Raw genomic sequence first — 26454 nt, forward strand, 5'->3', positions numbered from 1 at the left:
TCATGTTTCAGTTAAAGGTGAACTCTCCCTTCTTGTTATAGTGATCTTTTGTTTGTATCCTTTCTTTGTACATTTTGCATTCTAGTGTATAATACTTCTATATATATGCTTTTTCTCCTTGACTATATTTTAAGTTGCTTAGAGGCAGGAACAGTGTCATATTTCATATTTGCTTCTCCAGTGCTTGATTAATACTGACAAGAAGAAAGGAAGAGAACAATATTCATTAAGCATTTACTATGTGCCAGGCAATGTACTGAGCACTTGGCCTATATTATCTCACTAGTCCTCACAGAAAACTTAGGAGATAGTTACTTTTATTACCCAAATTTCACAGATAAGGAAACAGAAGAAGAAGTTAAGTAACTTGCCCAGGGTCACTTAAGTATCTAAGGCTAGATTTGAACTTGGGTCTTCCTGACACCAACCCCAGAGCTTTATCTATTGCAACACCCAGCTGCCTCTAATTAGATGCTTAATAAAAGCATATTGAGTTAAACTGAATGGTGTTCTAAATTGGTATGAGGTAATGGCAATCATCTTCATATAGTGGTCCCAGAAATATAGACTGGTCAGCATCACTTTGTTTTACGGCCAGAGACTGCTCATCTATCTACCAAATTCAGGGTTCTTTTTACTTCACATTTAAATCCTCTATTTTAGGTAAATAAGCAGTGTTATCTTCATACACAGAGGACAGGCTATTTTCTTTAGATGTACAAAGCTGTTGATTTATTGTGAAAGCCTCAAGCCTGAGTAGATATTGAAGTCAGACATTAAAATATAAGGTTTTCATGGTGATGTCAACTGGCCTATCCAGCACATTTTTCACATAATAAAATGATACTCCCAAGTTTATGGAGATATTGAAGAAGATTACGTATGTGCAATTTGGATGAGTTAACATTACAATGAGAGCCTTAACTTTTGCATTTCCTGGCTTTTTGTGTGCCATTATTATTATTTATTACTTGAATGCTGACAGCAAATTCAGCATTGCATAAGCCATATAAGAAAGCTTGGTTTCTGCCTTGGGGCTTACAATTCAAATTAGACAGGTAAAATATTTCACCATAAAACCCTCAAAGTTAACTCTCAGAGGTGCAAATTTTTTTTGGCTTTAACTGGTTTGTTCTTTCCTTCCCTTATCATTTGAAATATCACTTCAATTGGGGAAGTTTTAGGCGAAGAACACAGAAAAAATTCATGAAGAAACCAATTTTCCAGGGACATTCAAAGTCTGGTGACACTCACCATACCCCATTCTTCTCTCCAAATCCCCAGGAATACTAAGACCTACTAAAGCACATGTCTAATGGAATTGAACCAAGAGGGAAAGTAATGATCAGGGAGGCAGACACATCAATCCATCTATGAGGGAGCTGCTCTCTCCCTTGGATATTGTTTTTGTAAGTAAGGGGTGAGGATCTTATAGATTGCTTAGCAAATTGACACCCAGCAGTACCTCTTTCAGGATACTATTGGGCCAGTAGGGTACCTTTGTTCTTTTCCTCTTCTCATAAGTCTTCCACTATGGACTCTCTTCTCCCCTATAATCATGCAGGCAAGACAAACCTTCCTGAGACATGGAAGAAGATATATCAATTCACATAGCTGGGTAAGAAGGAATGGAATCCGAAGACTTCTGTGAGTTAATGAAGTCTTTAAAGTTAATGAACTTGCTTTATTTCTCTGAGCCTGTTTCCTTTTCTTTACAATATAGGCAGTGATATTTGAACTGCCTACTGTACAAACTAAATGTAAAGAAAACAACTTAAATCTTAAAATACTATAGAAAAATTAGCTATTAACATTCAAACATTCAAAAGTTGGAGCAAAGTTTAAATTTTGGATCCTTTCATTCCTCACCTTTAATCTAGGCTATAATTTAGTACTAAGTGAGAAAAAATTAAGAACAGTCCTCTTACTGAATAATAAAAAACAAAAAAGAGATAATGCCTTTAGGTGGCATTTATAAATTCAACATGAAAATGAATCCTTTTTAAGTTAACTTTTATAACTTTTCTCAGTGTATCAACATGATGTAATGAGTTGTGATTTTCTGTTCTTCACTTTTTTGTATATTAGATAGTAGCCATGTGTATGTAGAATAAATGAAGAGGGCGAAAAAGGGTGTATTTTCTTCCCAGGACCTTGGACAGCACTTCATTCCTTTCATACATTGTATTTTCAGAAAAGCTAATCTGATATCTCATCATAGCACGGAGATGACCCTGGTTTTTTACAAAGATGGTAATGAAGCAAAAGCTCCAAGTTTCTGTTATCACAAATACTCATACACAGAGTTACATCAGGAGCATCCCTGAGTGAGGATGTAGGGCTCCAGCCCAGAGAGGGAAATGGTTCATGCTAAGGATGGGGAATTATACTCCAAGATTATTTTAGAAAACTTGGATTCTGACACATATGTAACAGGTTGGATTTTCTTCATATATGTATATATGTGCTGTATCTACCTAAGTTGTAGAGCATGTAAAAATGGCCAGGATTTATAGAGCTATTTAAGGTTTAGAAATCATTTTACATTTGTTTTATTAATTGATTCTCACAATAAAACCATGAAGCAGGTGCTATTATTCTCCATTTTATAAGATGAGAAAACTGAGACAGGTAGAGATTAAATGGCTTACCCAGGATCACACAGCTAGTAAGTATCTGAGGTCAGATTTGAACTCATCTTCCTGACTTTAGGCCCAAGGCTCTAGCCACTGTACCAACAATTGCTACCAGTGTTAAAGGCCACGGGGAATTGGCTGGGGATTTCACAGGGGTAGAGTTTCCTGGTAAGAAACTTGCTTTACCAATGCCTTCTTGTTGACATAGTTTTAGCTAAAACACTGCCTATAGCACTGAGACATTCATTGACTTGCTCATGCTCACATAGCCAGCATCTATCACAGGCAGGCTTGGAATTCAGTTCTTCCTGACCTGACCTATCCATGATGCCATGTTGTAGCACTTCTTTTATAGATATTTCTTTAAGTTATCTTTCTCTGTAGTTCACTTACACATATTGTATAATCATCCATTCTCTTGAAATAAACCTTGGAAAATTTACTCATGTTTTGGAGTCTGGAAATAGGGAATAGAAAGAAAAGTAAGAAGTGAATGCTAAGAAGGGGTACCTAGACAAGGCAGTAGTAGCAGAAAGAAGAAAACAATGGCAGGGGTGAATGTAGCCAGTCTTCCATTTCAGGCTATGAGACCAGGTTGTGGTCTACAGAGGTATAGAATTCAGTACCTTGAACTGGATTTTGGTAATCTGGGGAGATTAAACAAGAGATTAAAGCTGATGTAAAGAAGAATACCAGGCACATTCTAAAAGAAGGAGATGGTGCCTTGGGAAATGGACTTTTTCTTAGTAAAGTCTAAAGCCCAGAGGGTAAAATTTTAAACACTAGAAGATGATATGTATTTTTTGTCAAAGCAACTCATGGGTAGTCACATTCTGAACCAGTTGAAATCACGTCCACATCACATCACAAAGTCATCCGTTTTGGGAATTATTGTAGTCATTTTATAGTTTTCTTTTTAATAGATATAATTAAGTTTATTTCATCACTCCTCCACTAAATGGGTAAGCTCCATAAGGGCAGAAACTATTTCCTGGTTATGTCTACATCTCTTTCATGCTTAGTAAGGCACTCACACATAATATGTGCTTAATACTTTTCAAAAATGAATAAAATAATTATTTAAATAACTTCTAATCTATCATTTTGCTTTTCACTACTTGACCAATCAATTCTGCAAACACATTTTAAGAATCATAGATTCCAAGGAGAAGGTATGTTAGAGATCACTTAGTGCCCAGCAATTGAGGTTTCAAAGTGCCTAAGGATGTATAGGTAGCCAAGGAATTATTTCAATTCAATTATTCTTATTTTGAATTTATTACTCTTTTTGTTATTCTATACTGCTTCCCATGCAGCTAAGGTTGTGGTCAAATTGATGGTCAGAAGTAGCTTTGGGCTGTCTGATAAACTCTGAATTTCAAGATAATTTCAAGAAATTCACTGACTAAGATAAAACCAGAGAGCCATGAGTTCTAGCCAGCAAACTAGCTAAGCAAATTAGTGTCCTAAGTATAGTGAGTATAATTAAACTTAAAAATAAATATGAAAAGTATAATTAAACAATTTTGCAGAAGCAAGTAGTAAGCCAGTATATTTTCTATTGATTAGATGAAAAATTTAATTAATAGGAATAAGCATATCTAAAAGAAGCAGTCACTTAAGACTACATTGAACATTTAGTGTTAAATGAATGTCAAGTGATAGAAATAGTAGAACCTGAAAGTGCAGTCCTTAACCTTGTTTTATTATAGATCATTACAGAAGAGAGCCTCCAAGTTTTTCACCCTATCTGAGAGTATCATAGAATGATAACAATGTTTAACTCCTAAAAATGATGTAGTTTATTGAGGGAGACCAACAACCTTAAACACTAGATTTTACTAAAATATAAGTAGCTTAGATTGCTTTTTCTTTGATTATTATACACCTCCACATTGTCTGAGGATTTAAAAAGGCTTGATCAGAATTAATTAGGCTTTCTTTTTTCAGCTAGAAATGAAGGACAACAGATTTTTATGGAAGTCTAAATAACCCTGACAATATTGACATCTTATGCATGCTCCTTTTGAGGTAACTCTTTTTGAGAAGAATCCAATGTAATAATCCCTTTCTCAGAAAACAACAATAACTTTCAAACTAAATTTTAAAATGTGAAGCCAATTTCTAAATTACTCTTCTCTTTTTCAGACTCAATTTTCTCCTCTTTAATTTCATTCAGTGCCCAGAATAACAGTTTTTAGAACACATTCCATATGACATTGCACTACCTCTAGAAGCTGTTCTAGGATGGTAATGGCATTCCTGGTATTATTTCTGGGGGTTTTACTACCTCTACTGGCAATAAAGCTACAGGTTCATTCCATCATGTGTCTCAGAGTCCCCCCAGGGTCATGGTCCTTGAAGATTGTGTACCATTTCTTCAGGACAATCTTGTTTCAAAGGGTACCAGTCTGAGCCTCAATCAGTTTCTTCAGGTCTCCTATTGAGCTGTCATTGTTGCATTTCACTGAACTGAAAGCTCATTGTGAGTCAACAGCATGATATAAAACCCCAAAATGATAATGTAATCAGAATCTTTGAAAGAACAAACAGTTTTCAGGACTAAGGGAGTGACAGTTCCACTGTACTGGTCAGACCACATTTTGATCTTATCTAGTTCTGAGAACCAGACTTATAAGAAGAACAGTGATAAAATGGAAGGGTATAAAGAATGGTGATGGCAAAGGACTTTTAATTCATATCATATTAAGATTGGTTTAAGGAACTGGCACTTTTCTCCAACTATTTGAATGTCAAAAGATTTAGCCTTGAACTTCTTGGACTGCAAGAACTAGAATTAAGCTAGAAGTTGCAAAACGTTTTGTCAGATTTAGGTTAGATGTAAGTGAAAATTATTAACAATGAACATTATTCAAAAATGGAACAGAGAAAAAGGACAACTAGGTGGCTCTATGTACTGAAAGCCTGGACTAAGAAACAGGAAGTCCTGGGGTTAAATCTAACTTTAGACACTTCCTAGCTTTGTCACCTTAGTCAAGTCATCACCCCCATTGCCCAGTTCTTGCCACTTGCCTTGGAACCAATGCACAGTATTGATTCTAAGATGGAAGGGAAGGGTTTTTAGAAAATGGAACAAACTGCCTTAAGGAGTAAGGGATTTTCTTTCACTGGAAGTTTTTAAACAAAATGGTTGACCATTAGTTTGTTATATTGTAGACCGTTTTCTTTGCCAGGTATGGATTAGGCTAGGTGGATTTTTAGGTTTTATCCAAATAGAGAGTCAGCAGAAAAGCACCCTGCAATAATCATCTACATTTATAAAAGTTTGTAAGGTATTTTTCTTACAATACTGTGAGGTAGATAGTTCAAATGTTATTATTAATTTCATTTTATAGATAGGCAAACTAAGACCAAAGGAATAAATGACTTGCTCATGGGCACACAGAGAGTAAGTTTCTTTTTCCCTCCTCTTTTAAATTTTTGCCAGACTACTTGTTGATACAGTTTCTAATAATCATTTCCACACATTTAGAGGTCAATTTCCTTTTTTTCTTCCCATTTCCCCTTACCCACAAGATGGTAGGTAGGTCATGTGACATGGTATGCCTGTGTTATCATTCAAAACATATTTCTGTGTTGTGAAAGAAGACACATATCATTTATACTGAAGGAAATAAAGTGAAGAATGGTATGCTTCACTCAACATTCAGAGATAGAAAAAGAAATTCCATTCAGAATAACTTGACAATACAAAATACATGAGGATTTACCTACCAAAACAAATCCAGCAACTATACAAACACAAATAAAAAAAAACACTCTTCACACAAATAAAGTCAGACCTAAATAATTGGGAAAAATATTAATTACTCATGGATACATCAAGCCAATATAATAAAAATGACAATCCTAAGTTAGCTGACCTATTAAATGCCATATCAATTAAATTACCCAAAAATTATTTCATAGAACTATTAAACATGACAACAGAATTCATGATTACATTATCTGGAAGAAAAAAAGGCCAAAAATATCTAGAGAATTAATGAAAAATATGAAGGAAGGGGGCCTAGCTAAATCAGTTTTCAAATTATGGTTTAAAATGGTAAATGTAATAATCTAATACTGGCTAAGAAATAGAGTAGTGAATCAGTGGAATAGATTAGGTATTCAGCACACAGCATTTAATTTCCAGAGGAATTTAGAGTTCAATAAATCCAAAGATCCAAGCTTTTAGGGAAAAACTCATTATTTCACAAAAATTGCTAGGAAAACTGGGAAATAGTATGAAAGAAACTAGACTTTGATCAACATCTTGCACCATATCACTAGGATAAAGTCAAAATGGTTACCTGATCTAGGAATAAAGGGTGAGACCATAAACAAATTATGGGAACATAAAAAGTTTATCTATCATACTTATGGATGAGGGAAGAATTTATGATTAATCAAAAAAAGAGAACATTATGAAAAATGAAATGGATAATTTTGGTCCTACTAATTAAAAAGGTTTTATACAAACAACAATGCAATCAAAATTAAAAGTGAAACAACAAATTTTGGGGAAAATTATAGTAAGTATCTCTGACAAAAACCTCATTTCTCAGACATATAGAGAACTATGTCAAATTTATGAGAATACAATTGAAAAATGTCAAAGGATATGAACAGACAGTTGTCAGAGGAAGAAATTAAAACTGTACATATTCATACAAAAATATTCCAAATCACTATTGATTAGAGAAATACAAATTAAAACAATTCTGAAATACCACCTCACACCTATCAGATGTGAGAAAATTTGAACATTAATAGACTGTTGGTGGTACTGTGAACTGAGACAACTATTCTGGAAAGAAATATGGAACCCAGGATCAAAGGGCCATAAAAGTATACATATCCTTTGTCCCAGGAATACTATTCTTGAGTCTGTATCCCAAAGAGATCTGAGGTAAGGGAAAAGGAACTATCTATACCAAAATATTTTTAGCAGCTCTTTTTGTAGTGGCAAAGAATTGGAAACTGAGGGACTGACCATCATTTGGGGAATAGGTTAAGAATTTATTTTATATGGGTGTAATGAAATACTATTGGGCCATAAAAATGATGACTAGGATAAGTTCATAAAAACATGGAAACACTTATAAAAACCGATTCAAATAGAAGTGAGCAGAACCAGGAGGACAATGTACATAGTAAAATGATTAACTGTGAAGGATTAAACCATTATCAGCAAAGCAAGTTTTCAAAATAACCACAAGAGACTTGTGATGAAAATGCTATTCACAGCTAAAGAAGGACCTCTTAGAGTCTGAAAGCAGATCATTTAATGCCATCTTCCACCTTAGTTCCTTCATGAGACTTTTATTATATGTGTCATATGTGTCTTCTGTCATGATATGAATAATATAGAAATATGTATTGCATGGAAGTACCGGTATAACCTATATCAGATTACTTACTGCCTGGGGGTGAAAGATGTAAGAAGAATAATCCAATCCTTAAAGGTTAGAAAAATTTTCAAAAATTATTTCTACATGTAATTGGAAAAGTAATTAATTAAGTAAAAATCTATCTTCAGACTTTCAGTTCTCTGTATTGTGGTGGATAGGTTGTTTTTTTTTCTCTAATCATGAGTTCCTTGAAGTTTTCCTGGATCCATGAATTGCTGATAATAGTTAAATGATTCACAGTTTATTATCATACATTATTGATGTTACTATATACAATGTTCTCCTGATTCTGCTTACTTTACTTTGCATCACTTCATATAAGTTTTTCCAGGTTTGTTTGTTTTTGTGTGACTACTCTGTTAGCAATATCTTATGGTACAATAGTATTCCATTACAACCATATACCACAACTAGTTGGTATCAGCCATTCCCCAACTGATAGGCATCCCTTCAGTTTCCAGTTATTTTCTAACACATAAAGAGCTGCTGTAAATATTTTGACACAGATAGATACTTTCCCCCTATATATGATCTCTTTGGGATACAGATGTAGTAGTGGGTCAGAGGGCAGGCACAGTTTGATGGCCTTTGATGATGGTTCCAGCTAGTAAGTTTCTTCGGTAGGTTTTAAATCCATGTCTTCTGATTCCAAGTCTAGAACTCATTTCACTATGCAATACTACCTTTCTTATCTATCATCTTGTTGCTCTCAAACATGATTTTATTAGGCTCTATTGAAGAGTTCAGTATTTGATTTGTAAAATCCAAAGAATTTCTTAGGTGGCAAAGGAAATAATTTAATAAAAGGCCAGGTCCTTCTACCTAAATTCTTAATGGACAGCTCTTTTTCTTCCAAGGGTTACAAATATACCATCTTACTTCATGGGCCTCCCACTCATCCATTTATTCATTCATTCATTCAGTCTTTATTAAATGCTTATTATGCTACACACTGAAAGAAATTCTGTGGGCACAGTGTTTAAATAAGCAATGATCCCTGCCCTTTTAGAGCTCATAGTATGGGAGAGGGGGGTCAGACACCCAAATAACTATTATTTGTGCTATAGAACAATAGCATTAGACAGTTGCAAAGCAAACTGTTTCCTTTCTTTAAGGCTGGTGGGGATGGGGGTGAGGAAGAGGAGTTTTAATACTACTATCCCAGACATTGGGTAGCTCAGAAAATCATATCTTCCAGCCAAATTCCAAGCTCAGAAATAGTCGATTTCTGACTTTGAGTATCTTTATAATAATATATGCACCAACAAGTTACCTATCCTTCCCCACCTCATACAACAATTAAATACTGATTGATAGATCAAATATTTATTAAGTACCTTTGATATACCAGACACTGTGCTAAGAGCTGATACAAAAAAAGAGCCAAAAGATCATAACCCCTCAAGGAGCTCACAATCTAACAGAGAAGTTAATATATATATATATATAAAGATATATACAGAATGTGAATGTGAATACAAAATATATGAAATAATTACCAGAGAGAAGACATTGAAATTAAAAAAGAAGTTTTGTTAGACTTTGAGGGTAAACTAATGGTTTTCTTTAAAGAGGTGACAGTCCATAGAACATTGCAAAGATACCTACTCATCAGTTACATACAACAGTGATTTCAAACCCTTTGGTTTATTTAACATCTTGATATCTCCTCCCCTAATCCCCTAAACTAATGCTTAAAGTGACATATGCTTATTTCTATATTAAAATGAGTTAAAAGTAAACTTTATTTTAATATAATTTAATAATATGTTGAGAATATTCATATAGGAATATACTTTTCTAAATCTAGGTCTTGGAATTATTGGTATTGGATTTAGGAACTGTTATTTTCTGGGTCAATGACACTATTGAGAATGAAGGACTCATGGCCATTCCAGAATGACTCTTACTTTAGAAGTGCACCCACTGTTTTGGAAGAGAATCTAAGGAATATCAGGCTATGGAGTCTTAATTTGGTAATGGCCACTGAGGCTACCTTTCATATAAAGTGGCTGTTCTATTAAAAATCCAAGAACAGGAAAAGGAGGATACATTAGTACTTTTTTTTTTGGAGAAACAAGTACTTTATATATTACTTTCCCATTAGTCTTAGGTAAATGTCCCAGAAAACACAGTAGTGGAAATAGCCAGGTGTTTGGAGTCACAGGACCTAGATTCAAGTCCTATATTTGCCACTTACTACCTATGCAATTTAAACTAATTTAGAATGACTCAATTTCAAGTCTATAAAATGATGGTATTGGATTAGATATCCTCTGAGGTCCACACCAACTCCTAATCAATGAAATTTTAGACCAATGCCAGAGACTGTCTTCATTGCTAAATGTTAGCTCGGAATAATCACCAGTATCTCCATTATGCACAGCGAGGATTTTAGGAAACCTGTTGACTCTCCTTCCTGAAGTACATCTCCTGCTAATTGATTACTCCTAAGGAATTTGATTGTGTCTCTTGGCCACACAGAAAGGACTGAGTCCAATGATGCTGAGTGATCTATATAGAGACTCTAGATCCAGAGGAGAAGTGACTTAGATGGTCTTTCTTCTTAATATAGGCAGGCTTATTCTCATTAGAGAAATGGAGGCCTGAGAGAAAATCTGAAGGGTGGAGAAGGTTGCAATATTCATGGAATATAGAATCAATTCTAGGAACCTCTGACCTATAAAGATCATGAAGTCATTATGAGGCCTGTGTTATTGTTGCATTAATTTACTGCAGAGATCTCAATTGTCCTAAGCCATTCCCTTCATAAAAGAGCAACAATGAGTGATATTTTACCTCCCCCATGCATTTTTTTGCCCCAAGTGACAGTTGTATTGAATCTTACTCACTCTTTACCTACTGTTCTGTTGACTAAAATATGCCTATATGGAGAATGACTGGCTGCTCAGAGCTTAGAGTGTGTATGAAAAGAGATTTGGCCCTGGAGTCATAGGATCTGGTTTCATAGTCACTTATCTTCCTCCGTGGACTTCAGTTTCTTCATTTCTATAGTGAAAATGTTGAACTAGATGGCCTATGAGGAATGTTGCATTTCTAGATCTATAATCCTGAAGCAAAAGAGGCTAAATCGTTGCCTGGATGATTGGGAAGCATCACCTATTTCATCAAGGCTATAAAAACTGCAAGGTCCTTCACCAAAGGGCTGACCATCAACTTACAAAGTCTTTCCACCAAGGCAGGGCATTTCCATTTTCATATGTAAGGAGGAAGCATTCACATAGATAAAACCACAGATTTCTGAACTAAGATAGATGTAACTGTTAAATGAGACTGATCATACACAATACATACAAAACTAGCCAGTCCTTTATCTTTGTGTCTGACTCTTCATGATTCCATTTGGGATTTCCTTGGCAAAGGTACTAGAGTGGTTTGCCATTTTCATTTCTAGTTCATTTTATAGATGAGGAAACTGAGGCAAACTGGGTTAAGAGACTGGGTTAAGGATTACATAGCTAGCAACTCTCTGAGGCCATATTTGAATTCATGAAGATGAGTCTTCCTGACTTAATGTCCAGAGCTCTATCCACTGTACCACCTAATTGCCATTTACACTCATAATTTAATCTACCTAATTGTTTTAGGTTCTGATTAGCACTGACACCCAAGTCCTACACTTTTCTTGCTTCTGCATTTGTACACCCCAGCACTTGGCATAGTTTATGGAATATATTAAGTGTTTAACAGATTCATTCATTCATTCATTCAATTTATTCATTCACTACTAGCTTTGGCAGATTACTTAGGATGTCAACTTGTTGCCTACAGACATTAGGGTCCTTAGTGAAATGGATTAAGAATAAATTAATTGTTCCATAATTTTTGTTTGTGAAGAAAATTATTCTTAATATTTTGCCAGGGGATCTGTGAAAGTACGCTTATGATTCCTACTTCTTCCAAGTTGGCAACAAAAAAAGCACAATAAAAACAAGACTCTCTATTTCTTTCTCTCATACTGAATTTAAAAGAAATTTAAAATTAATCAGTAACCATGGTCATGATACAGGGATAAACCAGAAGGTGAAATTCTAGTGAGCAAGAAGCATTAAAAGAATAATTCATTTGGGGTGAGGCAGCAATATTGCTATAATCATCAATTATTGTAATCATCAATACCCTCATCATTCATCATTATTGCTATTATTTCCATGATACTGCTTTATAAAGAAGATAGTTTGAAGAATACAGGAAGGCACAGATCATTGATAAGACCCTCATTACCAATCCCTTTTTGATGCCTGGTTTTATAAAAATATATCTGTACCTATATGTCACTAGTATTAATTTTTTTTTACATTTTAAGAGTAACTTTGAGATTTAGCATTAGTAATAATGGACATTTAAATAATGCTTGAAAATTTGCCAAGATCTTTACATATATAGCTTAGTCTCAACAACTCCTCTGAGATAAGTATTACATTTCTCATTTGACAGATGAGGAAACTGAGGTAGTTAAAAGATTTTCCCACAGTAACATAATTAGGAGACATCAAAAAGGGGATTAGATATTAAGTCTTATCTTTTCTCCATCCAATATTCTATTTAATAGCACACCCTATTTCTTTTCACAACTAAATCCAATTTAGCCTATAATTATGTGTACTATGCACCTAGCACTGTGCTAGGCATTCTGGGGGAATAAAGATATGGACTATATTATGATTTCTGTCCACAATATCTTAAGCTTTCTAAGACTAGTTTTACACTAAAGAGAGGACATATGACTTTGAGAGCAGAAATCTGGTCTCAAAGAAAGAACTAGATTGAATACCTATCTTTGACACATACTATGTAATCATAGAAAATTTAATCTCTGTCTTAGCAGAAGGAGTTTTCATTACTAGTAGTTCTCTACACTAATGAAATCACAGGTCTAGATCATCACTCTCTAAAAACATATTACAATAAGATACCAGAAAATATTAACTATGACTTGAGGGCAGATGTCATGTATAGCTGTAGTATAATTGGTTTTAGGGATTACTTGAATCACAGAAAGGAATTCTAGTTTTCCCAGCCTATATATCCCAATAAATCTTCTGGTTTTATTTTCTCATATGATCAGTAGACCTTCCTGGCCATTGAACTCAAACCTTCATTTTGTAGGTGAGAAGACTTAAGTCTGGAGAATTTAGGGACCTTGGATAGGGTCACATAACTAATAAGCATCTAAGGGAGTTTTCATACTCAGTTCGTTCAACTTCCTAATCCAGTGTCCCATTCCCTCTACCAAAATGGCTCTCCCCTTTGCTTTTCCTTTGACATTCAAAGATCAGTTTTGCTCTCTTTGTTTTCTCTGTACTTTAAAAGGCTTTCCCTCATTCTCTATACCTAGATGCTTCTGAAGTAATTCAATCTAAAGGTGGGAAAGAGAGAACTCAATTAATTTGCTCAATTGATAAATACAGATTTGTCATCTGCTATATGCAAAATTCCTTCCTAGGCACTGAACCCAAATCTCTTTTCCTCTAAAGGACTAGGGTCAACTTTTCACCTAAGTCAGGTTTTAATTAGGAGTATATTTCTGATCATCTACTTTTTATACTTTTGTTTAAAAAAATCAGGGCAAATGTCTATTATAGGGAATTTTGATGTTTTGTTTTTAAACTGGTCATATTTTTGATCCATGGATGAATAGTAGGCTGGATGAAGATCTATTGTCCAAGTGACAAAACAATTTTTGCAAAAGGTGCTTGGAATTGATGAAGATTATCCAGTAAAATTTATATGGATGAACCATGTCTGGGCCTTTAGCCAAGATCCTGCACTGCCTTTTATCACTGATTTGTGTGCCTCAGAGAGGCCTTCATTGACTTCAGGGAGCAAAAAGGCTCTGTGGATTTTAATGTTAAGTAATTTTTAACAGTGGGAATTTAATGAGGATGATACTTTCAATCCATAATTCCACTTCACACTGCTTTTGTCTCCCAACACCACCTTAATCAAAATGCAACTTTTAAAAGACTTCCCCAAAGAAAAACACTTATTGCTTCTCTGGCTAAGGAGCTTCTTCCGATCTCTAAGTAACAAATTGTTTACTTATTGAAATTATGGCTTTACTCAACTGTTGGCTAAACGAGTTATAAAAAGGAATAGGAATCCTTGTAAATATAATAATCTTTCAGCTATGACTTGTGGGATAATGAAATATGACATATTTCTAAGCTCTGAGAAGAGAGTCTAACTCTTTTTCAACAAAAGGAAAAAGTGGTATTAGGCTGATTTTTTTCCTCTTCTACTCTTCAGCTTGTTTAAGTTTTCTGAATGAAAACTACATCACTCAAGAGAGAAGATTCTTCTAATGTTTCTCATAGTCTCATGACGTGATAATTCCAGGTTTGGGAAAATAAATGCTAATTTTGACTCCAAATGTTGTGTCATCTATATCCCAGTAGTATCCGTCCCCTAAAAAGTACTTGGCTGCCAAACAATACATATAAAAGTTCTATTTGGGAAAATTAAAATGAAAATCCTCTCTCTCTCTCCCCTGGTCCCTCACTCCCTTCTCTCTCTCTCTCTTTCTCTGTCTGTCTCTGTCTTTCTCTCTCTCTCATTATATATAAATATCGATAAATAGATATAAATAAAAATCATATATATAAAATAAATAAATATAAATATGTAAATATGAATAATTATATATATACATATAATATTTCCTGATTAACAACAGGGAGTTTGGCTATGTCTCCAGAAAGAAAGATAAAATTGGAATTTCCAGGAAAATGACTAGAAGGAAACTTGGCAAAGTCTGGCCCTTCTATATCTGCCAGTTAATTCTGTGGCCAGATCTCCATTGCCACCAATTTCCATAAGAAAAAACAAATCAACCTTTTTTAAAATATGAATTGTCCCTGAATCACTTGTTTAATTCAATCAACCCTTTTTCCAGTAAAGAACTGACATCAGAGTCCTGAATGAACCAGAATAGAAGTGTCAAACTTCCTACAAAACTTCTGAGAGTTTCAATTGAAATTATTAATTCAGTATTATAAATATTAAATATTTATTAATATCAAAACTATAATACCAACAAAATAAACATTAATAATTATTTAATTACATTAAAATGCAATTAGAAAATGCTTAACAAAATAAAAATGCAAAAAAACATAGATAATGTTGATTTTTGGTTTTCTAAGTCAAGATGAAGTGTAGGCATTCATTTCTATTTTTAAAAAAATTTTTTTTAAATCCTTAACTTCTGTGTATTGACTTATAGGTGGAAGATTGGTAAGGGTAGGCAATGGGGGTCAAGTGACTTGCCCAGGGTCACATGGCTGGGAAGTGTCTGAGGCCGGATTTGAACCTAGGACCTCCTGTCTCTAGGTCTGGTTCTCAATCCACTGAGCCACCCAGTTGCCTTTTTTTTTTTTTTTTTTTTTTTTTTTTTTTTATCCTGGGACTCCATTCTAGGAGCATAGGGCCACAACCAGTAGGCAATGGGTCGCTCAGGGTCACCCAGCTGGGAAGTGTCTGAGCCCGGATTTGAACCTAGGACCTTTCGTCTCTAGGCCTGGCTCTCAATCCACTGAGCTAGCCCAGCTGCCCCACCCAACTGCCCTATTCATTTCTATTTGAGTTTGACTCCACTGGATCAGAGAACAGATGTACTATGCACATGTCCTTAATTTTGTTCAGGTCCTAATACAATGCTGGACACATAATAGATTCTTAATAAGTGCTTGTGGAGTGAATGAAAGGTATAATATATAGTGAATTATATTAAAGTTCTCCCAAATATATAATTATATCTCTTTATGTATATAAAATAGTCTCAAAAATTTTAATTTATTTGACTTTGTTGTTTATCAAGATGGGCTATGACGGTCTCTAGCACAATTATTTTGTAATTCACATGATTTCCATTATTTCAGGATCAGTCTCAGAATTGGCATTTCATTGGCTGAGTCAGTGCTTAGTATGAAGTATTAGTATGAAGAAGTCAGTCCTAGTAGGAAAGGGGAAATAGCTGTCCCTTGCCAAGAAAACCAAAACCCTCGAAAGAGAAAATAAAGGAAAAAAACCCAGAATAAACCAACTTCCTCAGAAAGACTAATTCTTAGTAAAGATAAGAATAGTGTCAGGTAATTTAAAATAATCTACAAAGTGAAAGGCAGAAAGCAAAAACAGACTGTGTACCCTAATTTGAAAACCACTCAACAATTCCAGAACACACACACACACACACATATGCAACTCTTCTTCCAAAATTTGTGGGAGCTCCCACAAATATCCACTTTCACCCATACACACACCTTCTTTCTTTTACCTTCTGTCACATGTATACCCTCAGAGACATGACTCTTGGCAAGTATCCTCTCACTCTCATAGCATAATGACACTGTAGAGTAGGTAGTTAGATAGTTGAAAAGGTTCTTGGCTTGGTGAGTGATCAGAGAGTTAGAAAGAGGGGCAGAGACTAAAAAGGGTATGATGAACATAACAGGAAAATGTGTAAATGCCAAAAATAGATGAATTACAAGTTAATGGTCACAAGTTTCTAGTTATTCAAAATTTTCTTTTGTCTCCTTTCAACACATAAATTCATAAGACATTTCATATTTTTAAGTCTGCCTATACTCAACCCCTCCCTTATCCAATTCGTCCTTCACAAAGATGTCAGACTGATATTCCTAAAACATAGCTCTGACCTTCAGTTCCACTATTCAGGACACTTCAGTAGCTTCCTATTATCTCTAGGATAAAGTACAAAAATCTTAATTGGTATTTAAAGCCTTTTCCAATCTAACTCCAACTTTCTTTTAAAGTTGACTTACACATAATTCCTTCTCATATAGCTTATTCTACGTTCCAGACAAACAATATTACTTGATGCTCCCTATTCCCTCTCTTCTTATCTCTGTGCTTTGTGTAGGCTGTCCCCTTTGCAAGGAATGACATCCCTTCTTATGTTGTCTTCTTGGATACCATAGTTCCCTTCCAGAGTCAACACCAGGAGGCTTCTTTACTCGTGAGTGCTTTCCATCTTTTTAGAAATTACTTTGTATTTATTTATTCAGGTACATGGATAGGTGGAATAGTGGGGAGAGTGCTGGGCTGAGAGTCTGGAAGACATCTTCCTAAGTTGAAATCCAGCCTTGGATCATCTACTAAATTAGTTGGAGAAGGAAACGTCAAACCACTTCAGTATCTTTGCCAAATAGACCCCAAAATGGGGTCAGGAAGAGCTGGTCCAATTGAATGACAGCAGAATCCATACACATGTTTTCCCCAAAGAATGTCAGTTTTTTAATAGAATGTAAGTATATATTGTGACAGCAGGAATAGATCTATCTTTGCCTTCCTATCTGCAGTGCCTAGAATATAGTGCCTGCCATTCAATATGTACTTAATAAATGCTTGTTGAATACAATTATACTCAGGTTAAACTAAATGGGGCTGGAATACTGGAATATTCTTTAGAGGTATACCTTCTTGAGGCATTTAAGCAGCTCAAACCTGCCCTACCTTTCTAACTAATCAAGATGAGACCTGTTATCACCAGGAGGACCATCTGTTCTGAGAAAGGCAGCTGTTATTCCTTCAACTGCAATTTGCTGAAATGCCTATAATTTAGTCATCCCAGGTTGCTCTTATTAATTGGCAATTACATTATATCATCATCTTTAGGATTTTATAAATCACTACAGAGATGAAAAGTTCAAGTGTGTTTAAGAGGATTACTGAGAGTACAAAGGGGTCATCAAAGTTTTCAATCAGGATTTGATTTTTCTTGCACACCTGGATATACTAGATTAGTGAGGAATACTAATGTAAGGTGCCTATAGCATTTTCCTATCTCCCGTTACAGGTTACATGAAGTCAAAGTCATTAAGTGGGAGTTCTGGGTTTCAGTCACCTCTCTAAGGGGTTTAAGGGAGGACAAAAAGCAAATTCCCTCAGTAGTGTCAACCTAGAAATAGAAATCTAGATCCTTGGAACCCAAAGTAAATTGATCTGGAAGCAAAAGGAATGAGAAGAAGACAGAATATTTATTTGTGGTTTACTCCATTGCAAAATACAAAAGATTTAAATGGAAAAAGTTTTCTTTAAACCAAAACAAGAAAGCCTCTTTTGTTCTAATTGTGAAGAAGAATAATGTGTAACCTTACTAGGGAGAGAAAAAAATACAGCAGAAATGGTTCCATGATTTGTAATGATCTGTAGATCAAAAAAGGACAATGATGGAAAAGGTATATGATATAAAAACCTTTGAACAATTGAAAATGAATTAAATTTAGAAACACATTTTTGGAAGTCATTTTCAGGATCTACCATGAATTTTTCCATTGCAAATGTTCTTAAGTTTGTGTCCCTTGATTAAAAAATATTTTGATAACTTTATCTCAATATAATTCATTTCCTTTGTAGTTTTATATATTTTCATTTATGTATTTAAGACCATTATTCCCATTTGTCAAAAGAGTCCTCAAGACAAAAAAGGTTAAGACTCCTGGTCTAGAATTTTCTTTTCAAAAGTAGGCTTTTTAAAAGTATTTGGACAAAAATACAATTATACCAGCTAAAAACTATTGCAGATTGTTGGAGTCATTGCAGAGAGCCTTATTTAAAGCAGGCAGAAAGAGGGCGTTTTCAAAGCAGGGTACAGTATTCTCCCATCCAATAAGGCAAAAGGATTACCCTGATGACCGTTAAGGGAAAATAAAGTTACCTATTTGGCTCCCATATCTCTAAATGATAGTTTCATAGACTTAGAGGAAATATTAGAAGTCATCTAATCCATCCCTCTCATGGTTTAGATAAGGAAACTGAGACCTAGAGAAGTGACTCAGTTGAGTGAGTGACTCAGAAAGAGGCACAGAGATTGAATGGAAGAGACAATATTCAAACTCAGCTCTTCTGTGCCCTCCCTCCAACTCCAGCATTCTTTCCACCATGCTATAACTATGTATTTGGAATCAAATCTAATTATTATTTGTATATCATTGTGGCATGGCCAAAGAACTTCAAATAAATTATTTTTCAAACAAATTATACAACGCTACTTTTATCTGAAATTTAATTGATTGGCATTGCCATTAGTTTTCTTCCCTGGAAATATGTGGTAACTGTGTTTACTACCTCACTGTCTTATCTAACTGTTCAAAAAATAGTATTTACAAATATCCAAAGGATGAAATATCTGGATGGCAAAACTTCCTCAATAAATGACAACTTGCTTTCTAAACAGAGAGCTAATTCAAGTTTTTCTCTTTCTTAGTAGCTAGTTTGGGATCTGAGAAGGGGAAAAGCCAGCATTCATGAGAAAAATCACTCATGATAGTTTTGAGAACCCAAGAATGTTTTCAGACATGGAAGATTCACTGTTTGCTGCCAGACAGTCCTGTCTCCTGCCAAGCTCTCTATTGTAGAGAAAGGGCGTGAGAATATTTATTCAGAATCAGATCCAGGGGTTAGGGAATACTGACTTCTATTTTTGACTTTGCCATTCATTTACTTAGTGATCAGGAGGTTCCTTAACCTGTTTATGTGTTGGAACTTTTGCCAAGAAAATCGAACTATTCTAACCTATCTTGAGGCACTGGCTGGCGAATGCTGCTGCATAAATACACACATTACTATTTACTATCTCTCAATTCTCTTTACTATTCTTTGGGTGGATGGAAAAGTACAAATCTCAGCCCCTGAAGACAAAGCCATCAATCAATCAACAAGCGCTTATTATGCTGGTAATGTGTGAGTAACTGGGAGTACAGAGAAGAAATTAAGAGTCTCTGCCCTTAGGAAGTTCAGAGAAGTTAACCTTGAATGGGGGAGATACATACATATAAATATATGCCAAATATTGTCGACATCAATACAAAGCAATTTGGCTTGGGTCCTGGTCTTCTACAGTTACCTAACATCTGAATAGAGGTTTGTTGAGAACACACTATTTCATAAGAGGATGTGCTGAAGGAATTGGGACTATTTAAGCTGGAGAGGAGGGGAATTAAGGGGACAGTGAAAGCAACCTTCAAAGGTTTTCAGGGCTATTATATGGAAGAGGGAATGGATTTGGTTTTCTTAGTCCCAAAAGGCAAAACCCAGAGTAATGCCTGGAAGTTTTGGTCTTTATGTAATTCTTCCTCTCTGTTTTGTGCCTTGGTAAGGTTGAGACATTTTCTTATCTTGTATAACCATCAGCACCAAGCACAATGGTCTATGTATACTTTGACAGAGGTATACTTTGGTTTCAGGTAAGGAAAAAATTCCTAACAATTAAAGTTATCCAAAGACGAGTGGACAGTCATAGAAAGTAATCAGAAACCTCTCATTGGAGCTGAGCTCTCTAAGCTAAAGGAGGGTAATGATACCACTTGTTGGGGATATAAAGAGATATTGTTCAGGCACAGATTGGACTTGATGGACTCTTGATATCCTTCCAAAACAGAGATGCTACTATTCTGTGATTCATGGCTATTGGCTTGGTAGTCATAGACTCAGCTGCATCAAAGCTGATACATTTAAGAGCTAATCTTTAGACCCCTAAAAGAAATATAGCACTATGCAACCACAATGAACATCTTCAGAGAACAAAAAAGATGCATTTGTTGGTTAGATCTTTTCAAATTGCATCATTTAATTCAAACTGACAAACATTTATCAAATGCCTACTATACATAGACCATTGTGCTTGGTGCTGATGGTTGTACAAGATAAGAAAATGTCTCAACCTTACCAAGGCACAAAACAGAGAGGAAGAATTACACAAAGACCAAAAGTGGCATAATGGAGGGAATAGTGGCTTTAAAACCAGAAAGCCTGAATTCTCATCCTTTTTTTCTTTTTTTTGCCACTTGGCAAAGGTCAAAAGTGATAAAAGCAGAAGGAAGTCAATTAGCTTTTCTGAGGCAGAATTTTTTCATCTATAAAATAATATGTGCCTGGCCTACCTCCCAGAGTTTTCAAAATGACTGAATAAGGTAAGAGTTATAAAAGTGCTTTGGAAACTATAACATATTATACAAAAATAATTATTATTAAAATAGAGCAAGGCCTTTAGAGATAAACTTGTGCTATGCTTTCTTCATTCTCATTGTTCTTTTCACATTTTTTCTATTCAAACTCATAATTTTCTTTTAAAATATTTATTCTAAATTTTGTATAAAGAAAAAATCAAAATAGACAAAATTTTAATAGGATTGCATTTTAAAATGTAAACTTCACTATTTATCATTTTTGAAGGAATATCTATTAACTTGAATGAAATACTAACAAATCTTGCCACTTCAATGCCCTCATCTGAACTCATTTCTTACATGTGTTTCTTTTTTTTTTGATGTTGTTAAACTTTTTTTTTTTAAACCCTTACCTTCCATCTTGGAGTCAATACTGTGTATTGGCTCCAAAGCAGAAGAGTGGTAAGGGTAGGCAATGGGGGTCAAGTGACTTGCCCAGGGTCACACAGCTAGGAAGTGTCTGAGGCCAGATTTGAACCTAGGACCTCCCGTCTCTAGGCCTGGCTCTCAATCCACTGAGCTACCCAGCTGCCCCGTGTTACTGTTTTTAAATATAATTTTATCATTGTGAGGAGCTCCCTCTATGGAAAGTCCCTCCATTGTTACAGATCTTACTTCAACATAAATTTGTAATTTTGTTGAGTTGTTTTTTGGACTCTAAGGGTCACCCTCTGTTCCCTATTTCATGATGTTGCTCTGTCGTTATTATTCTCTTATTATTTTTTTAACAGATAGCAGGCAGCATATGCAGTGTAAGAAGAAGCATGGAGTGGATATGATGGGAACCATTGTATTTACCGAAGCACATTTCTCTACAACTTTATGAAGTTTCATGAGTGAAATCATAATCTAAGTGACTTTCTGAGAGTCACAGAAGTTTTGATGAACCAGAACTCAGCTTATCATGACTTTTTCATTGAGTCCTTACACCAAAGCAGTGATTCCCAAAGTGGGCACCACTGCCCCCTGGTGGGTACTGCAGCAATCCAGGAGAGTGGTGATGGCTACAGGTGCATTTATCTTTCCTATTAATTGCTATTAAAATTAAAAAAAATTAATATCCAGGGGGTTAAGTAATATTTTTTCTGGAAATGGGGCGGTAGGCCAAAAAAGTTTGGGAACCACTGCACCAAAGTAAGAATAGGTCTAAACTAAGGAAAAAATAGTCAGCATAAATAATTTTCTGAGTCTGCTCTCATTATTCCTTTACTTCAGATCACTTTTCCCATATATTTTTGTATTCTTCATATTTGCTATTTTTTGCTACTCCCTCCCTTCTTTGGTCCAAACTTGGCTGGTTGTATTTTATTTTGGGAATATAATATTTTGCTATATTAATATACTGAATTTTGCTCAGTTGTTCTCCGACTGAATTGTCCTCACCTTTGCTCTTACATAATCCCATAATTTCAGCTCCAATCTTCCAGTGACTATGCATCTCCTTATCTCTTTCTGTTCCATAGTTTGCTCCTTATAGCCTGCTTTTGCCATTATCAGGCTATTTATCATATGAAGGCTTTATTTTGTTATGTGGGCTCATCTGTCGTATTAGTTTTCCTTTTTATGGTGCCTTTAAAATGATGCCCTTCTCTTATCGCCTAAGGGCACAAGTATAATAAAACCAGTCATTAAATCATTTCCAATTATATAGAAGCAGAGACTATAAAAATAGAAGCTGGCAATGTATGCCAGCACATCAGCTCATGTACTCATGGGGTAACATCTAGAAAAAGGCCAGTCTTTCTCTAGACCTCCTTTGAGGGCAGTGACAATGTTTTGGATGGCAAGCAGCCAGTCAAGGGGAAAGAGCATGGGACTAGTGGTCAGAAGATCTGAGTTTAGGTCCCAGCTCTGCCACTAGCAACTCTGTGGCTTTGAGGAATCAGTTACTTCACATTTCTGAAATTGCTTTATTATCTTTTCCATGGGGATAATAATACTTATGCTACCTATCTCACCTACTAGAGCTCTTGTGGAAATCAAAGGAAAGTGTATATAAATAAAGCACTTTATAGCCATTCTAAAGCTCTGTGAAACCTGCTGTTACCGTGATTAATCCTAGTTATGGGGTATTGAGGGGACTCCCCTTAACTGGGAGACATTACAGAAAGGCAGATTTTTTGCTTCAACATGAGGAAGAATTTTCTAATAATTAGACCTGACAACCAATGGAAAAGGTTACCTAGGAGCTGTGAGTTCTCCATTCTTGAAAAAAATCTTCCCATAGAAACTAGATGACCATTTGTCAGGAATGTCGTAAACAATGTTTGAGATTAGGCTAAGGTTAGCTCTGAAGTTCTTTGATGAATTCTCTGCAGTATTTGATAAAATGGCACACATAACTGGATGCTAAATCTCTACATTTATTAATAATGATAATGAGGAGGAAGATGCTATTGGAATAGTGATGATGATAGTAATAATGCAATAGAAGTTTAGATTAATGACTGAGTTAGCTGAGCCTGAACTGAAAATTGGATACTTTATTGAGGTCAGGCCTGTGTACTGTGTGTAAATAAGATGTGAGTCTATAAAATGGACTGGTAGATTTTGATCCTGCTTGTCTTAAAGCTGAAAGCATTGTTTTCCATTCCAGGTCAAGTGTTCCATCATTTGAGATAAATATACCACATCAACTCAATATATTTTCCATTCCATGTGCAGATGTGTCTGTGCATGTACACATACCTTTATTCAATTTATATATATATATATACACACACATGTATGTATGTGTATGTGTTTGTGTGTGTGTGTTTCTTTCTTCATGTAAGTAGTCTTCATCACTTATTGGTTTTGTGTCTTTGGCCTTTAATATGTCAGCTACACAGAACTGAGAGAAAGCAATCACATTCTAGAGCATTGTTTGTTAATATGAACTATGCATAAATTTCCTAAATCTCCTAAATTCTATATTATAGGCCACTCTGAATTTTAAGTTCTTGAAACTTGGGAGATAGGAATGAGGAGCAGAAAACAGAAAAAGCAGAGGTCAGAGGTTAGAAAAAGCAGGATGTCAAGAGGAGGAATTAGAAGTCATTTAAAAATAAGGTTATGGTTTAAAAAAAAGACTGTTAGTAGTAAAGACTGTGAGTGTTTTGTGGGGGTGGGGTGGGGAGTCTGAATCTCTGATTTCAATAATCTAGAAGAGAAATTCCCTGGTATAGAAATTCCCTCCATCAATACAGATTCAAAAATTGTCTATAATTTACAGCTTTAGAGAATTGCCTGAAGTGAAAAGAAGTGAAGTAACTTATCTGGGCTCAGACAGAAGGAATGTGTAATAGGAAGTACTTGAACTCAATATTTCCTGATTCCAAAGCCAGTCTTCTATCCATTATACCCTCCTGTCTCTCAGAAATTTGTCTTGAACTGAATGTTTTAAAACCTTGCTCTAACAACAATAAAAACTGTCATAAAGATAATAGAATTTATATAGTCCTTTATTAATAAAAGTACACAGTAGACTAGTTGGAAATAGACAATCATTGAAGTCCTTTAGTGACAAGCCTGGAACATCAATTCTTCAAACAATTTAATAAAAAATTCCATCCTCTGATGTCCTTCTCAAGCACAAGTAGTCAACACCACATTAAGCCCAGTATAGATTATCCAGGCACCTTCTGTAACATAGGGTCAAAAGTCAATTCTGATTATTGGTATTTGTGCTGGAAAGGGATCCTGGATGTATTCATACTGGTCTTCATATGGTGATGCCTACCCACTGAGAACAGGCTGTTACTTTAGAAAATTGAATGACTCCTAGCTCAACATGAAAGTGACAGGAAAAATAAAAATTTTCAGATCTCCTTTAGGTTTCTTGAAATGTTTTTTCCCCTTGGCAGGCTTGAAAACCATCCACCTAGATGTCAAAATAACTATTTCCTGACATGTTTCACAGCTTTAAAAATTTCTCTCTTTCTCTAACTTCTGAGTTCCTTCTAATGGTATTCAATTTTCATCTTGTATTATTTTAATGCAGTTCCATAAAGCAAGGATTTCTTCCAGACACTTATAAGGCAAAGAAGTATACAAATCATCATTTAAATGGCTTTCTCATTAATGAAGCTGTGTTGGGGAGTGGGGGTGGGGGAAAGGCCATGGATGTGTTTTCAATTTTAGAGTATTCTTTTGAAAGTGTTTGATCTGTCAGTGACAGAGTGCTACTATCTCCATGAATCTTGTTGGAGAGATTCCAAAATGCATGGTTTCAACTCTAGATACAGAAAACCCATGTGGGTTAGAAAATAGAGAACTGGTCTGAAAGATCCACATTTACATCTTGCCCCCCCTCCCCCCATACCAATTGTGTGATCCTGGGCCAGATTCTTACCCTTTTAGTTCTCTAGGAGCACTTGAAGCTGGTAAATTATAAGGAAGCCTATCTCTTTTCATGGTGGAATTTCTTCACCTGAGAGCTTCTTTCTTTTATTTTTTGGAGCTCTGCAGCTCCCATTGTCAACCCTTCAGACACTTGAACAGAACTCTAGGGGATCAGTCCCTTTTTCTCCATCATCATGTGTGTGGAAATTTAATTTAACACTAGCCTGTCCTCCTTTTCTTGGCACCCCAAGACAACCTCTGGATTTTAAAGCAAAGGATCTCACTTCTGAACCTCTGAACCATATTTCTCCAAGGCGATGGGTGGAGTCATCAATGCTGGGATATGCTGTATAAGTGCTGTGCCGCCATTCTAAAGACTGAATGGTGACTCCTGGAATTCAGAAGACCCACCTCAGATCTGGACTGAGGCTGAAGTCTGTCCTATTAGAGGGGTTCAGTTAAGGACCATCACAAGAAGGATAAATTGGAATGGGAGAAGGAAGTAGGTCTCTTTTGTCTTGGAACCTCACACTGAGGAGGTGACTTAGGAGAGCTCTGGCGTGCCCATGGTGGGACCATGCTGCTGGTTTGGGGGAGATGGCTTGGAAAGTGCCAGTGTGTTCAAGCTCACTCAACCACAGCATACATACACAATCGGGGCTGGCGATGGGAACATCAACATGCCCAAGGTCTGGCTTGGAGCAGCTGGGGAGTGGGGGGGAGGCAGATGAGAGAGTGTCCAGCCACATGTAGCTGGTGCCTTCTTTTTTCTCTGGCCTGCTTTTTATTATTTAACAAATAATTATAAATGAAGATACAGTCTCCAGAGAATTTTAACCATCTTCATTTTCTTGGCTGTCCTGATTGCTCTCGATGTTTCTTTATCATTGTCATTGTCCTTCCTAAAATGAAGGCATTGTGATTTCTTTGTTCCCCATCTCAGATTCAAGGGAAAGTCCTTCATGTAGTTAGACACTCAGTTCTAGATACTCAGTTCCTTTATTAGTGAAATCACAGGTCCAGTCCCTAGGGATGAAGCCTATATTTCTGCCTCAAGCCCTAGCTAGTGACACAGTGGCTAGGATGCTGAGC

The 26454-nt window shown here is 35.6% G+C and overlaps 1 protein-coding gene across 1 annotated transcript in view; it reads right to left on the bottom strand.

Moving 5' to 3' along the window:
• The window catches only part of KCNB2 (potassium voltage-gated channel subfamily B member 2), a 463030-nt gene that overhangs the window by 348990 nt on the left and 87586 nt on the right, over positions 1–26454 (bottom strand). The window lies entirely within an intron of this gene.

Source organism: Gracilinanus agilis, chromosome 1, assembly GCF_016433145.1.
Source record: "Gracilinanus agilis isolate LMUSP501 chromosome 1, AgileGrace, whole genome shotgun sequence".
Taxonomy (NCBI): domain Eukaryota; kingdom Metazoa; phylum Chordata; class Mammalia; order Didelphimorphia; family Didelphidae; genus Gracilinanus; species Gracilinanus agilis.